The 16,607-nt window shown below is 43.2% G+C and overlaps 1 long non-coding RNA gene across 1 annotated transcript in view; it reads right to left on the reverse strand.

Annotated features, from left to right (window-relative positions):
• Nucleotides 1–2,430: 2,430 nt before the first annotated feature.
• Nucleotides 2,431–16,607, reverse strand: part of LOC309515446 — a 44,914-nt gene continuing 30,737 nt past the window's right edge. The window contains exons 2-5 of the long non-coding RNA XR_014212478.1: nucleotides 9,919–10,088; nucleotides 8,816–8,995; nucleotides 4,521–4,672; nucleotides 2,431–2,513 (exon numbers count right to left, since the gene is read on the reverse strand). This is a non-coding gene — a long non-coding RNA (uncharacterized lncRNA). The remainder of the gene's footprint in view (nucleotides 2,514–4,520; nucleotides 4,673–8,815; nucleotides 8,996–9,918; nucleotides 10,089–16,607) is intronic.

A 16,607-nucleotide genomic window follows, 5' to 3' on the forward strand; every position in this document is an offset into this window, starting at 1 on the left:
ACCATGCAGCAGAAGCACCATTAAACAAACCTCCAGTGCAGCCCTCTTCACCATCTAAAGATCCATTTGGATATTTGCTTTCTTCTTCCTCTTTGCAGGATCAGAACTGTAAGGAACAGTAAGGAAGGATCAGAACCGTAAGGAAAAGTTCTGTGTCTGCACAAAGAGAAAAATGGATGACCTAAGAGCAAATGCCAACTGTGTTGCATCACAGAAAACAAAGCTGTTCAATGTGCTCATGAAATCAAAATTACAAATGTGTGTTCCACCTCAAGCTCCTGACCCCTGTTAACACATTAAAAAAACCCACACACAAACAACACCCACCATTAATACATTATCTGACTGTAAATGTGTCTGGCTGTTTTTGTCGAATTGGTGCACCAAATGTCCTCGATGTACCAAAAACGTATCGGATGGTTGAAGGGCAGGGTGAAATATCTTCTTTCAAAGCCTACTTTAAAACTACTGTTATTGTGCCCTGGGTCACATAAACAAGCTCAGCACTAATTGCAGTGAAACCTTCTCTCTCTCTCTCTCTCTCTTTGGCAAATGTTTGTGGAAAAGCAGGTGCTTCTCTGGGAAGACTGCCCAGTATTTGAATTGCAGTGAGATGGCCAACATCACCATCACCACTACCACCATCATTATTTTATTATACTGCCCTTTATCAAAATATCCCACCTAGATCTCTAGCACCTGGAGCAGGAGTATCCAACATGTTGCCTTCCAGATGTTGTTAGATTGCATATGGCAGCATCCATTATCATTGGCCCTGCTGGCCAGTGCTGATGGGAGTTGTAGTCTAAGAACATATTGGAGGGCACTATGTTGCTCAGCTTCCTTCAGTTACAATGAGGTAAAGAGACTCCTAAGGGAGGATGTATCATAAAGAAAGGGCATTCTGTTCAGGATGTTTTTCATCAAGAGCACAGGCAACCAACCAGAGTAGCCTTACTCCATGATTCTGTGAGCAAGGCATAGAAATTTTATATATAAAACCTAAAGACACTTACTGTATTTTTCGCTCTATAACACGCACCCAACCATAACATGCACATAGTTTTTAGAGGAGGAAAACAAGGAAAAAAAATACTCTAAACAAAACAGTGGATGTATGATTTTTGTGGTTCATGCTGTGGCCACAGACATGTGATCTGATGGTGAGTTTGGGGTAGCCCAATGCAAAAATCCTGAGGATCCATGTGGATCTGTGCTTTGTAACCACGTTTTAAGTGGGGAGGGAAGGAAAAGCACTCAAGGGACAAGGAACACGCATGGGGTGGGTGGAGAAGGATGCTGTTAATAATGCAGAAGAGGGGTATAAGAGGAGAAGGCTCCTCTCCTCTCCCGCTTTGCTCCTTTAAAGCAAGCAGGCTCTGCTGCTCTCCCTCCTCCCCGGCTCGCTGAAAAACTTTGCTGCTATTTAGCCAGCTGAGTGGGGAGGAGAGAGGGACAGAGAGCCTGCTTGCTTTAAAGGAACCAACCGGACAGGAGCCGCTTACACTCGTGTAAGCGGCTCCTCTCCCGCTTTGCTCCTTTAAAGAAGCAGGCTCTCTGTCCCTCTCTCCTCCCCACTCAGCGGCTCTTTTCCCGCTTTGCTGTTTCAAAGCGAGCCGCGGAGGAGGGAAGGAAGGGGAACCATGGATCCTCTGCTCACGACTGCAGCAGATCCCCCCGCCATCCGTAGGCACTCGCTCCATAACACGCACAGACATTTACCCTTACTTTCTAGGAGGAAAAAAGTGAGTGTTATGGTGCAAAAAATACGGTACATGAGAAAAGTCTATAGCCTGGTTCTCGTGTCCATATCACAGCTTACGAAGCAGGACAAACCCTATCATTAAGCAAAGTGAGACAACTGATTTTGGGTGTCATGAAAAGGCAGCAGAGTGATATTTAGCATTATTATATTTTTACTGTTAGGGATGGGAAGAAGCCCTTGTGGGATTTTCTTGCCTCAGGTGCCAAAATAATCGGCTAGCCTGGGGTACTACACATCTTGACTTTTTAAAAAGAGGGTGTCTTCTGCTGTTCTGCCCTAGGCAGCAAAATGTCCTGGACTAGCTCCATTATTAAGCCAAGTTAACAGACTCCATCTTCACGACATTCCCTCTTCCCTTCTTGGTGCATCATGAGTCAACAGATGCCATGGTGATTAACCATGGTTTCCTGCTACGTCTTTTTTGTGCTTATTTCAAAATGCCACAGATTAGTGCAGAAGTAAGGAAGAATGGATGTATGAAATGAACACACACAGAAGTGATATAAACAGGGAATAGATGGATCTGCTCAACTGAACTTAAAGTAAGAATGTGGGATGTTGTCATCCGGCAAGATCTATCACTGCTGGCAAACAGAAAATATCCACCTTGGTATAGCATGATTAAATTTTAACGTAATTATAAGCTACTAGCCTGACCTATGCACGTTCTCAGTAAGGGCGGCCTTTTTCTTATTTGATGTGCCAGCAAATCCCCTCAGCTGTTTTGGATGGTCATTACAGAAACATCCTGTATGATCAAAGACATTGTATTTATGGCACATGTGTTGCGGAGGACCTCCATCATTATTTATTTCAACTTCTTATTTATAAAGTTGAGCAATCGACTGAGTTTTGTAAATAGAACATTGAGGGATATCCTGCATCTCACGCAAACACGATGTCTTTGATCTCACTTGATTTCCAAGGCTGCAATCCTGTGCTAGACATACTGGGAGTGCGTTCCATTGAACTCAACAGGGCTTGTTTATGAGTAGACATGCACTGAGCGATAACAGTGATTTCTGCCATTTCCACTTATAGTCTGATTTATCCCATTAATCTGGGCCCTGCATACTGGGTAGTTACAGTAAGTTTAATGCACACAGTAGAGCAGCCACGATGGATTAAGATGGATGACACTAGGTCTCACACCTGTGTCATTTTTGTATAAAGTTAATTGGACCTTTGTGCAAATGTCTGCTTTAGGTGCTACCAGCTGTGACATTGGTATCATGGTAAAGCATCACAGCAAATGGCCATGAAGCCAAAACAAAAGTGGGAGCTTCATATGCAAAGTTGGTCCACGCTGCTGCTGCTTTCATGGTAGCAGTGATAGCTGCGGCACACTCCTTGGAGGCCACAACTGCCAGCTCCTTGGCAGCACCCCCACCAATGCCTCTTGGTGGTCTCTTGGCAAGTAGGAGACATTGCTAGTCTCCCACCCACTAGGGAGGAAATGGTGGGGGCTGCCCTCTGGGGTTTCCTGGCCAACATGATTCAGAGTAGGCCTGATTCCCCCCATAACAGCCTTTGATTCCCACTTCAACCATCTGGTAAGGTTGATTTCATTCCCACCCACCCAGATGTAGATCTTCACTCCACCCTTCTTCCTGATGTCCATCTTCATAAAGAGCCAGTGTGGTGTAGTGGTTAAGAGTGATAGTCTCGTAATCTGGGGAACCGGGTTCGCGTCTCCTCCACACGCAGCTGCTGGGTGACCTTGGGCCAGTCACACTTCTTTGAAGTCTCTCAGCCCCACTCACCTCACAGAGTGTTTGTTGTGGGGGAGGAAGGGAAAGGAGATTGTTAGCCGCTTTGAGACTCCTTCGGGTAGTGATAAAGCGGGATATCAAATCCAAACTCTTCTTCTTTTCTTCTTCATTCACCCCTTCATTTCTGGTTGGGTGCGGGTGCCATTCTGTTCCAAAATGTTTTGGGCTGGCCCTGTTCACATGGAATGCAGGGGGCACTATCTTGTCCTTCACCTCAGGCAGCAAAATGTCACTGTCTGGCCTTGACTTCAGTGCCAGTCCTGCCACAAGGCCCAGCCCTTGGAAGCTGTTTTGTTACCATTCTTCAAAGCATATACACCATATATTTAAAGCAGCCACCCCCTCAAATGAATCCTAAACATGGCTTTTACCTTTCAGTGAGCTGCAATTCCCAGCAGCCTTAACAAACGACAGCTCCCAGGACTCTTGGGAAAGACATGCTTTGAATGTGTTTTAAATGTAGAGAGTATGCAGCCGTAATTCCTAATCTTTTCAAAAGAGCAACTTTGAAAATATCAAGAATGTGGGCTGATAAACGAGCCCTTGCTCTCTCTTCTTTAATTCCCATTCTAAACCCCTTTTTCTAAGGACTGAAATCAGTTCAAGCAGCTGGTGGCTTGGACGAGCAAGAGATTATATAGACTCAACAATGTGTTTCTTCATAACCATCCCTTTTCTGAACAGCTGTTGACACTGTCTTGTGCAATACTTGTCTTTGATGATTTCAGACACATCAAGTGTGACATATTAGCACTAATCCTGAGACATAGTCTTCAGAATATTATGCACTCACTGATTCTGAATAATTAGTTTCCATCTGCATAGTTCACAAGGTTTTTGCTTTTTCTGTATTAAATGTATTAATTAAAATCATGGGCTGGAAATGCTGAAGGACAAGGGGAAGGAAATTTCACCTGAAAAGTAGTCCACAGTATGGATTAGTGAATGGAAAATGGAGTTCACTAAATATTACCACTGCTTACCTTGACACCTGCTGGCTTTCACTAGTGATGGAGAACCCGTGGACTCCATATTGTTGGACTTCATCTTCCATCAGCCCCAGTCAGTATGAACAGCCACCAGGAATGATGTGAGCTGCAGTGCGATAATATCTGGAAAGCCACAGACATCCCACCTGTATTTTAGAACAAAGTCACAATGGAGAATGTCACATTTCAAATACTTTATCCAAATTCTGAACACTTTTATGTGACGTGGTACAAAAGAGGGTTTTAAGGACATGCAATCACCCACTAAATATGCTGCTTTTTTGGATATTGTAAAGTGTTCTTTCTCCCATTGTTTATATTGTGGATTTAATCTCCTTAAATAACCTTGTTGTCTATATTGTGAGCCAAAGGAAATACTTTTTTTTTTTTGGGGGGGGGTTCTTTCACTTGCTTAAAGAGACTTTGGGCTGTATTCAACTAACTTTAACTCACAGTAGACCCCTTGAAATGAATGGCCATGACTAACTTGGGTCCATTAATTTAAGTGGGTCTGATTTTAGTAAAAGTTGGTTGAAGATAACCCTTTTATATGCAAAAAGTTGCATACATACATACATACATACATACATACATATAAAGGTAAAGGTAAAGGTACCCCTGCCCATACGGGCCAGTCTTGACAGACTCTAGGGTTGTGCGCTCATCTCACTCTAGAGGCTGGGAGCCGGCGCCGTCCGCAGACACTTCCGGGTCACGTGGCCAGTGTGACACCGCTACTCTGGCGAGCCTGCACCAGAGCAGCACACGGAACGCCGTTTACCTTCCCGCTACCTATTTATCTACTTGCACTTAAGGGTGCTTTCGAACTGCTAGGTGGGCAGGAGCTGGGACCGAAAGACGGGAGCTCACCCCGCCGCGGGGATTCGAACCGCCGACCATATGATCGGCAAGTCCTAGGCACTGTGGTTTTACCCACAGCGCCACCCGCGTCCCCATACATGCATATACTTTAAGCATATCTCCCATTAGTTTCAATTGGCATACTCTTCATTTACTTAACCCTTAAATACATATAGTCGATTCTCTGATGTGATGATGAGCAAAGTCTTAGTCCAACCTGGCACAAGGCAGCTTCCTGTACTGTTGATTTCCACACTCCTTTCTTCTACCTATGCAATATTATTTATTGTTATTAAGAACCTTAATTACCCAACTCAGGCCACATCCTATTTTTTAATTAATGGGTTTAAATAATATTGTTATTTGATATTGGTTGTAGATGACCCCGTAGCTTGTGAACTTCATTCAGTCCTTGTCACAAATTTTTATGGAGTCTCCTGACACCAGACTACATAGGGATTTGCCTCTAGGATAATAGACTTTTGACTCAGCCGTGATACCCTGCGTTGGTCTTCCCATTTATTGCTTATCGTTTTCTTCTCTTGCCAGTCCTTATTCAGGTTTGCTGGATTCTGTGACACCTGTAACTGCTATGAATTGACACAAGGCACTTTCTCTTCAGTGCACGGATATGATGAATGGCAAGAACACAATGTTGAGAAGTTCCTTCCCTGAAAAAAACATATTGTGATATTTAGGTAGTTAAAAGGTTGCGTACATCAGCTGAACTCCAACCCAACCTAAATTGGCTATTTAGACCCTACCAGTAGTTCAGCCAAGTGAGCAGTAGATGGTGATAGTGTACTTTCAACAGATTTTAAATGAAGCGATGGTAATGATACCACTCTTTCAAATATGACTACTATCGGTCAATGCGTATGACATTATTATCATGAGAAGCAATAATTGTTGGGAAATATCTGGCATTATACTGTAGGTACTTATTACAGCAGGAGAAATCAGAAATGTATTTGCGTTGGCTGCCTTGGAAACATTTGTTTTCTGCTTCCCCTGTAAATGCTTTTTTTTGAATGATCAGGAAATTTAAGTTCTTCCAAAAGTAAATGTAGCCTTTGAAACCAATGCATTACAGATGTATAGAAAAGGATGGATCAGCCTGTCGCCAGTTCATTTCAATTCACATGTGTTCATTCATAAGTTGGTTTTGTCCTGTTTCCATATTAATCCACAACTATTTATTTTTTAAGAAGCAAAAACTTTTAAAGCGTCACATTGAGCATTTCATTGGTTGCCCTCAGTCTTTTTGCACTGCTCTTTTTGGCAGAACATAAGCATGATTGCTCCGAAGTAAACCCCACTGTGCTGAGTGAGGTTTAATCCTAGTTAAAACTGCATACAATCCTATGTACACATACTTAGGTGTAAAACAGGCAAGCAAGATTATGTTGCACGTGTGTTTTTATTAATTATTGTTTGAGGGCTTTATCTTTCCTTTTCAAATGAATCATTTTATTTCATGCATTTTATTTTAAACACAGTATGGCTGCAATCCTTTATTCAATGACTTGGGAGTAAGTCTCATCAAGCTCAATAGGATTCGCTTCTGGGCAGATTTGAAAAGGATTATACAGGAAGCCACTTTGATTTAATCTGAAATGATTCCGAATTTAAATCTTAGAAGAGTCTGTCTTTTGAGGAAGAATTCTCATGACACACATTTTTTTATCTCCCCCCTACCCTGAAAGAGGTTTTTTGGAGGAATATTTATAATGGTGTTATTTGTGTCAGTGCAGACTTCCACAGCCCCTTCCATGTAAGTGAGTGAGTGAGTGAGTGCGTAAATAAAATGTCACAAAATGCTGCTGTAAAGATACTATTTCTCCAGCAGATGTATTTGAGAATCAGAGCCATTTGTAACAATCTGTTACTGTACAGAGTCCTGTGTCATATCTCAGAAGCATTTCCTGAGATTAACAAATGCAAAATGTCCAGCGAACTTTTTTTTCTTTTGTCCAGATAGCGCATGCACTAACAAAGAGACTCAGCAGAAACAAGAGAACAGATAGTTTTATCTCTGGGTCGGCATAAGGAATCAATTTTGTCCTATTAAGTCATGAATAAGGAAGCATTTTCATGGCTGAATAAAATTCAAGTCCTAAAGGTGGGAGTTTAAGACTCTAGGTAGAGAGTTCCTATAAAACAATGTACTTGGGTTCGTTGTGTCATCAGGGTAATATAGCCAACGCAATGTGGTTTTCTCTTAAATTAACAGGCAATCCTTTCATTAAGGTCAGTGCTGCAAGGCTGTGGTAAGGTTAGGAACATAAGAAGCTCTTACACTGAGTCAGCTCATTGACCCATCTAGTTCAGTGATACCTACACTGATTTCTTTCTGAGGAGATGTATGCAAAGCAGATGTTCTACTACTGAGCTAACCCCTTCCTAATGAGGGGTGTTTGAAGGATTATCTTATCTTACTAGACTATATTTGGACTTGCCTGTCGTCATGCTGGCGACCCAGTGAATATGTGCAGCCAAGTTTAAACAGTGCGAGGGGAGCCTGAGAAACCCCAGGTGAGTGAACGAAATCAGTCTACCTGTTCTGGAAATGAAACCAGAATAGAGGATCTGGTGAGGAATGGCATCAGTGTTGTTGTTGTTGTTGTTTTTAAAGGCAACTCCTGCGTGCCTTCCACACCGTGATTTCCAATAGCCACAGGCACTGACCAAGGGTGGCCCATCCGATTTTGTCACCTGAGGTGAAATTACAATGTCCTGCCACCTGGAAGAATGCTCTCAACAAGAGGGGCTGTTCCACCACTGGCAGAAGCGCAAAAGCCAGGGTTAGCTGTTGTCCATACTGGTTTAGGCTGATGAAAGTCATAGTACAACACTGTCTGGAGGGTACCATATTGGGTATCCTAGATATCAGCATCATGACTAAGAAGGACTCTGTCAAATCCAAGATGGCTGCCATTTTGTGTTGAGAAGACACGGTAGATGTTCAGCTAGCCTATGAAGTATTTCGACTGAAGGACAGCATAGACATTTCTACCCATAGCATCAATAACATTTCTCTCTCTTTGAGATGAGTGGGGGATTTGCTTGAATGGATTTCCTCTGAAATAGTGCTAAGCACTTAGATACTGTAAACTACTCTGCAGCATTTAAAAAGCTTCTGCTTCTGACCCCCCAAAAAAAATTTGCCTGGAAGATTAAGGGCCCCTCCAAAACAATGTATGATGGGGCAGCGATGTATGGGTGGAGGAGAAGGTTGGGAAAATTTCTCCCCATGAACTTCCTTTACATATTTTACAATCCAAGTCCAATTCTGACGGATTTCAGAGTACCCTGTGCCCCAACACATATTGTTCAGGAGGGCGACATGACACCACATAGTGTGGATGGCTGCAGGGGAGAGGGAAGGTGGGGAATTTCTTTCCAAGAACTTCTTTCAATTAACTTACCTTAGTATCCAAGCCTTCATAAAGATTTATGATCTCAATGGCAAGTTATTTCTCGTGTAAACTATCTCATCTGCTGAAATACTTAGATGAATGGAAAATCTTGTGTTTGTGTCCCCCACCTCCATTCAAAGCCAGCAAACCTCAGCTTACAAAGAGTTCTAATTCCAAGGTGAAAAGTCTCTGTAATTAAAAAAAAAGACCCTTAATTAAGTTTAGAAATTTTTACTAGACTTCCTTTCATGTGACCTTTCCAGCAGGCTTTTAGTTCATCTGGTGTGTATGTGTGTTGGTTTTGTATCGAGGAAAGGCATTAGTGATAATCCATGAAAGATTTCTCCAATGAATTGTAAACACACACACACACACACACACACACACACACACACAACCCCTCAGCACACCATAACAGGGCATGGCAAAAACAGCTGAGCCAATCTGAGGTACCATCATAATGGCTAGTACATAAAGTATTCATTCCCGAGACTGTGACCAATGGACAACTACAATGGTATGATGTAACTGGGATATGTTTTTGCATCAGAGCCAAAGTTAAATGATAATTTGTGGCTGACAGCATCCAGCTCCTAATCTCTCTGCATTAGTTCCCCTGTTTTTGAATATGCAGCTGCATCCAGTTATGGGTCTGTATGTAAGGAAAAGCTGCTCTGTGCTCTCAAAGCCCCTACTGGGGGCATAGTTGTGATTCTGGGAGTGCAGAAGTTCAACATGACAGCCCCATAGCCACATCCCCAAGAACAGTCCAAAAATGCAGGTGGCTGTGGTGATACACCTAGCCACGCCGAACAGCAGCAGCACATAGCAGAATAACCAGTTGATTAGGTTTTACATGACTTACCATCCTGTGCATAGTTCCCCAGGAGTAAATGCCATGCAACTCAGTTGGGCTTACTTTTTACTGCACAGGGTAAACTTTCCAAACATACTGAGCTTCAACAAGTGATCTCCAGGCAGCTGAAGTACAACTGCAATTTGGAAAGCAGACAGCATTGCAAAGAAGTAGGAACCCCATCAAAGAAAGGGGGGGGGAGTATCTAGCCTCTGCTCAATTACTTTGCTCATTTTCTGACTTTCTCAGTGCTTACTTGCCACAAAGTTGAAAACCTTGTTACCACCTCATTCACTTGCCAGAGGAAGACATGCCAGAACCAGAGCTGCAGAGCAGTCCACATTTACTGAATAGAATACAGTTCGCCTTTGTGTCTTGGGATGCCGTCTTGTTTGGAGGAGTGGAGACAGTAGGAAAACAGTGAGCCTGGACAAGGTAAGAGGGAACAGAAAAGCATCTGAGCACCTGAGCATCTGAGAGAGGGGATTTCACAAGCTGAAAAATACATGCTGAAATTGGAATAAATCCACTAATTACATATTAAGAATGATAAAAGATTACAGCTATGGTGGATCACTGGGATTACAGGGTCAAACATTGTGCAGAGATATCTGTCTGTCTCACTATCTGTCTATCCATCCCTCCCAAACAAAAAGCAGCTGCTTGTGGCTGTTATGAGGAGTATGTTTGGGACAGAGTGCACAACCCTTTCCCTACCGTCCACTTTCCCTCTCAAAAGTGCTCCCAGCTGCTTTTCCCTCTAGAGCAGGGCAGGGAATAGACCTTCTGTTGTACTGAATCATCTTTAAGTAAAGACCTGTTTTAATGGCTCCTGATATTAAGAGAGATTATGAGTGCTAGCATTTGACTTACTATTAAACTTCAAAATCTTAGCCTGGGGTTTACCAGGTAGTACAGGGGTAGCCAATGTTGTCAACTAAAACTCCCATCATCTGTAACCTTTGCCCATGGTGGCTGTGGCTGATGGGAATTGTAGTCCAAAACATCTAGAGGACATCACATTGGCTACTACTGGGATAGTGGCTCGATTTCTTGGTTATCCAAAGAATTTTTCAACAAAGTGAGGAAAGGAACAAGTATGTGTGTGTAAAAAGGCACAACAGTTAAGAGGGAATGAGGTGCCTTATGCACCCTAGGTTATTGACTCATCTTATGCACAAAACAAAACACTATTCTGCATTGGGAGATTTGACATTTATTTCAACTGCTTATGCTTTTGGAGTGAACATTGGTATTTTATTTACAGAACAGGATATTGCTCAATTGTTCTGTTTTTTATATCTCCCAATCCTACCATCATGAGCAGTCCTAAATTGTTGTTTCCAGAAGGGCATTCTGCTTGCTCCACTTAAGCCTTAGTTGGCTCAAACACTTCCATATTGGAACAGATTTGTGGTCCTCCTTTAGGGATGAGGAATAATGTGCTTCACAGAACTAGGATGTTTTGCCTTTTTTTGGCTATACTGATCCAAAGAAGTATCTAACCAGCCTTAAAAACCAGCAATGCTTTTGAAATAAGAGTCAGAATTAACTTTTCGAACTATCCATACATAGTTTTGTTATATTGATGAGCTTCGCACAGAGTATGTGAGGAACTTCATGCACCAATTTGCAAAAATGTTGTGTGTTCAGTTGCCCCACCTTCCTCAATACATGAGAGCTATTACTTCAACTACTTTGCATGACCACCAAAAAGCTTACAATGTGTATTTATAGGCTTAACAAGGTCCCAAATGCAGAAAACACTTTCCCCTCCAGAATAAGGTTAACAATTTTTTTTCAATGAATCCGGGGACACTTTTCAACTTCCTATTAAATAGATGGATTTTGCCAGGGGACTGATTTGTAAATCCGGGGACTGTCCCCGGGAAACGGGGACGTCTGGTAACCTTACTCCAGAACACCAGGGTGTGCAACTAGCAAGGCAATTTGCATCTGGAAGCCTTCATCCACCTGTTTTAGGCATACATTTTATCCAGTTGCTTATTTAATTGCTTTCCCAGCCTGCCTTTCCTCAAAGAAAATTCATAGTATTCCCCTATTTTATACTTGCAACAAACTGCTGGGATAGATTGGGCTGAGAAATGGGTTGACTGGCCCAAGGTCATCCAGAGAGCTTTGTGGATGAGGAAGGAGTTGAACCTTGAAAGAAGAGCCCGGCTGGATCAGGCCCATGGCCCATCAAGTCCAGCCCCTTGTTCTTGTATTAAGAAGGATACTGCCTCCAACCACGGAGTCAGAGAGTAGCCATCATGATTAGAAGCCATTGATAGCCTTTACCTCCATGAATTTCTCTAATCCTCTTTCAAAGCTACCCAAGTTGGAAGTCATCGCTGCCTCCTGCATGAGTAGGTTTTGGGAGCTGTGTGAAGAAGTCCTTTCTTTCATCTGCCCTGAATCTTTCCACATTCAGCTTCATTGGGTATCTATGAATGCTAGTGTTGTTGCTGTTATTCCTATTCCTGGGATGTGGCTTCGACTGGCCAGCTAAACCAGGTGAGGGTAGCCGATGGATCTCAAATCCTCGGTGAGTTAGGGACTTGCCCCACATGCGAAGACAGGTTCTGGCAGATTGAGCAGGTGAGACCAATAGTGGGTCCAATGGTCAAGAAGGCAGTTTCTGCACATGCTGTAGAGTGAAGTGAGGGGCAGATGGGGTTTGTCAACATCTAAGAGAAGGAAAACTCTGGTCCTATTATTATTATTATTATTATTTGAATTTTTATACCACCCTATATCCACAGATCCTAAACCTCCACTGCCTTGTGGGATATCTTCAGGAGAAGAAAAGGCTACAGTGCAAACCCTACTCAAATCTGGAGGAGAGTCTCTAAGATGGCTGGATGGTGCTTTGTATGCTTCCTTCTGGCAACTCCTGCAGCCAAGCTGGTGCCAAACGTATTGCTTTCCTTTCCTTTGGACCACATCAGTGAGTCCGAGAAGGCTGTATTGTTGTCCGGGCAGCCTAGGACCTCTATACATACTGCTCAGGCTTGCATCTCAGGGAGGTCATTTTGGTGATGCTAATGCTTGACTTCACCCCTGGAGTCACACCCCATTGTCTCTTGAGACTGATGGATGCCATCATCATCACCACCATCATGATTATATTTATACTCTGTCTTTTTCCCTGACAGAGACTCAAGGCAGCTTACAGGTAAAATGTCATAAGGGAGGGAGAGAAACTATTCTCTGTCTACTTTCTCCATGCCATACATAATTTTATATAAACTTCTTACACACTTTTTCTCTAAACTAAAGAGTTCTACATGCTAGACTTGTAAAAAATGGTTGGTTTTATGCTGAGTTCTGCATAGTTTCAGCTTTCAACCTGCCATCCATGCAGAAAAGGGGAATACTTTGCTTTGGTTGTAAATCACTTCAGAACTTTTTACTGCGAGAAGCAATGTATAAATTGAATGAACCTAACCCGCTGGCAGACAACTGAAGGGAGAGAGTGGAAGAGAATCCTATGAGCATATGGCCTAGAAAAGCCAGAAGGATACATAGGAACACAAAAATCTGTTGGTCCATTTAGCTTAGTGTTGTCCAGATGTACGGTCCATCTGGCAGTGGCTCTCAGGGTTTCACCTGGGACTTTTTGCAGGCAAAATAGTTGCTCTACCACTAAGCTATGGGCCTTCCTTTAAACACACAGATGTTTGGAGAGAAGGATGCATGCTGGGGAGGAGATATTATTTCTATTGAGGCACTTGTCAGCAATAAAATATTATGTATTTGAGAGGAACCTCCATTATCAAGCCAGTTGGGTTCCATCATTTACATTATGATGCTATTTAAGTAAAGGTAAAGGGACCTCTGACTATTAGGTCCAGTCGTGGCCGACTCTGGGGTTGCGGCGCTCATCTTGCTTTATTGGCCGAGGGAGCCGGTGTACAGCTTCCGGGTCATGTGGCCAGCATGACTAAGCCGCTTCTGGCGAACCAGAGCAGCGCATGGAAACGCTGTTTACCTTCCCGCCGGAGCGGTACCTATTTATCTACTTGCACTTGATGTGCTTTTGAACTGCTAGGTTGGCAGGAGCAGGGACTGAGCAATGGGAGCTCACCCCGTTGCAGGGATTCGAACTGCCGACGTTCTGATCGGCAAGCCCTAGGCTCTGTGGTTTAACCCACAGCGCCACCTACGTCCCATGATGCTATTTATCCAAGAGAAAACACTTTAATTCTAATAAAGATCACAGATAACTCAAGATGGAAATAAATGGCTCAAGAAGATCAAGACTAAATGCCTCGGAGAGAACACTTAAGACAATGGTCCTCAAACTGTCCTCCCATTTCCAGGAGACCACTTGAAAAAAGGTGTGGTGCCTTCAGAGCTGGCATCATCATTTAACCAAAGACATGGGAACATAGGAGGCTGCTTTATACTGAGACAGACCAATGGTCCATCTTGCTCAGTACTATCTACACTGACTTGCAGCAGCTCTCCATGGTTTCAGGCCCTATCTTGTGATGTCAAGGATTGAACTTGGGACCTTCTACATGCAAAGCTGATCTTCTACCACTGAGCTACAGCCCTCCTGCATGGCATGTTATGAAAATCATGGCTCCTAGGCCAGGTCACCGAGAAGGGTTCATGGAGAAAATTGTGGGCCCTTAGGGCAAAACCTTGTTAGAATTGCTCTATAAATCCCTGGTAAAAACGGCCTTCATCACCACTGTTAAAGAAAACAAGTCAAGTGCAGGGTCAAGGTTTTTTGTCCCATAACCTATTGGAAGACCACCTGAGCAGAACTCAAGGAGGACAGGACTCTTCCTTGTGTGTGCCTTTAAAAGCGCAAGAAGAGTCCTGCTGGATCTGGCCAAAGGCTCATCTAGTCCAGGATCCTGTTGTCATAGTGGCCAGCTAGGAACCAATGGGAAGCCTGAAAGCAGGACCAACACTCTTCTCACCTGTGATTCCCAGCAACTGGCCTTCAGATGTATCTTGCAAAACATAAGATAAATACGTGGTGGGGTTGTGTGTCCCCCCACCTCCACATTTCTGAATTTAAGCGTGTTCACGAGCTTCCATTTCTATGGAGTTTGCACGGGAGAACTTCCCAGTGGATTGTGTCCAAACTAAGCTCTCTCTGCTCAAAGACCATTTCTTACAGCCTTTGTTAGTAAAAGAAATGGAATGTAACTACCTCTTGGTAGTACCAGCACACATACCTCTTTGTGTGATCTTGTGCTGTGCTGGAAAGAGAGAGAGGCAGAGGCAGAGGCAGAGGGAGAGAGAGAGAGAGAGAGAGAGAGAGAGAGAGAGAGAAAGAGAGAGAGAGAGAGAGAGAGAGAGAGAGAGAGAAAGAGAGAGAGAGAGAGAGAGAGAGAGAGAGAGAGATCTACACATTTTGAAGCCAATCTTTTATGAAAAGTCAGTGTTAACAAAAAACCGTGCAGTAAAACTAAGTAGAAAACAAGACACCAGAAAAGGAAATAATGGTTTTGAGATTGAAATCTAATACAGAATGGAACAAATCCTGGCTTTCTTTGTGGATTCCAGGGCCTCATGAATACACAATCATGCCAGCTTTGGCCAGAGGCTATTGTAAAGAGGTTTAAATCTCAGGAACCCGGATAGGGGGGGGGGAAATGCAAAAATATAATCACAACTCTGATTTAGCTTTCATCCATAGGTTGCATTTGAGAATGCAAAGAAGGAAATGCTCTTTTAGGTTAGTCCTCCAAGCATTTAAAGTTTTCATGTTTATTTTGGGAGCCAGAGTCCTTTTCTGAGATCTTTATGCTCCAATAAACTAGGTGTAACTAATATAAAGAATGCAATAAACCACATGATGCAAAGAATAAGGGTCTTGTATATGCGCAGCAGAAATCTTCAAAAGAGCAAACCGAGAACTATTTTAAGGGACGTTGAGACAAAGTAAGTTTAACTGGGTGACATTCTCAAATTTGCCACATGAGTATGTGACTATATCCCACGTTCTGCAGAATTACACCCCACCCCCAATATACATACAGAGCTCCTGTGCCAGTGTTGGTCCCTTGGTCATTTCAGTAGATCCAATTCTCATGCACACAAATACTCATATCCCGACAGCCGCCCCCTGTAATAAAATAAGGAAAAGTGGGCAGAGGCTGTCCAGAATTCTACCCACTCCACTCCATTCCCCCTCCCTCCAAATTTTCCATTTCGCGCCAATCGTAAGCCAGCATTCCATACCCACTGAACATGCTCAGTCCTCACTGAGCTGTTTCAAGTGGTGCCCATTCTCAGCAACATTCAAAATCTTGGGATTTCTCCATTGGCAGAACTCACCTCCATCTCCGGGGACATTTAAAAATGGCTTCATAGTGTGAATCAAGACATTAACCAGCCGGACAATGAGATGGTTCTCTACAATATGTACAGATCACTCAGTTAGAACCCTCTGCTCACTCCAGTTTTCATTTTCCCCATCTCACCCACACAGCAGCCTTTTCTGTGGGTTTTAAATTCCTTTCCCACATTTCGGGGTTTTTCTCTGAAGACTTCCTGCATGTCTGCAAACCTCTGGGTTATCCAGATACCTTCTTGAGCGTGGTGGAAGGATGCAGGTTTGACTACATCTGATTTCACAGGTGAAGACTCGAACTGGATGCAGAGGGAACAAGTGGCGCCTGTAGCAAAAATTCTGCAGGATGGAGAACTCCTGTTAATGGCTAGCTGGCTGGAAATCTGGCCAGTTCCAGGACACTCCTTTCCATGGCACCTCTCCTCGCCTGGTTTTATGTTTTCTTTTTCTTTCCTCCAAAAGTCAGCTGGTATCAGATATGCAATGCATATGCTCTACCACTGAGCAGCAACAGAGGTGTAAAATAATAATAATCATGGATGGGTCTAGAGAAAGTGAATAGGGAGACCTTTTCTCCCTGCCTGATAATACTTGAACTTGTTGTTGTTTAGTCATTTAGTCGTGTC

Source organism: Podarcis vaucheri (assembly GCF_965113315.1).
Source record: "Podarcis vaucheri genome assembly, chromosome: 12".
Taxonomy (NCBI): Eukaryota; Metazoa; Chordata; class Lepidosauria; order Squamata; family Lacertidae; genus Podarcis; species Podarcis vaucheri.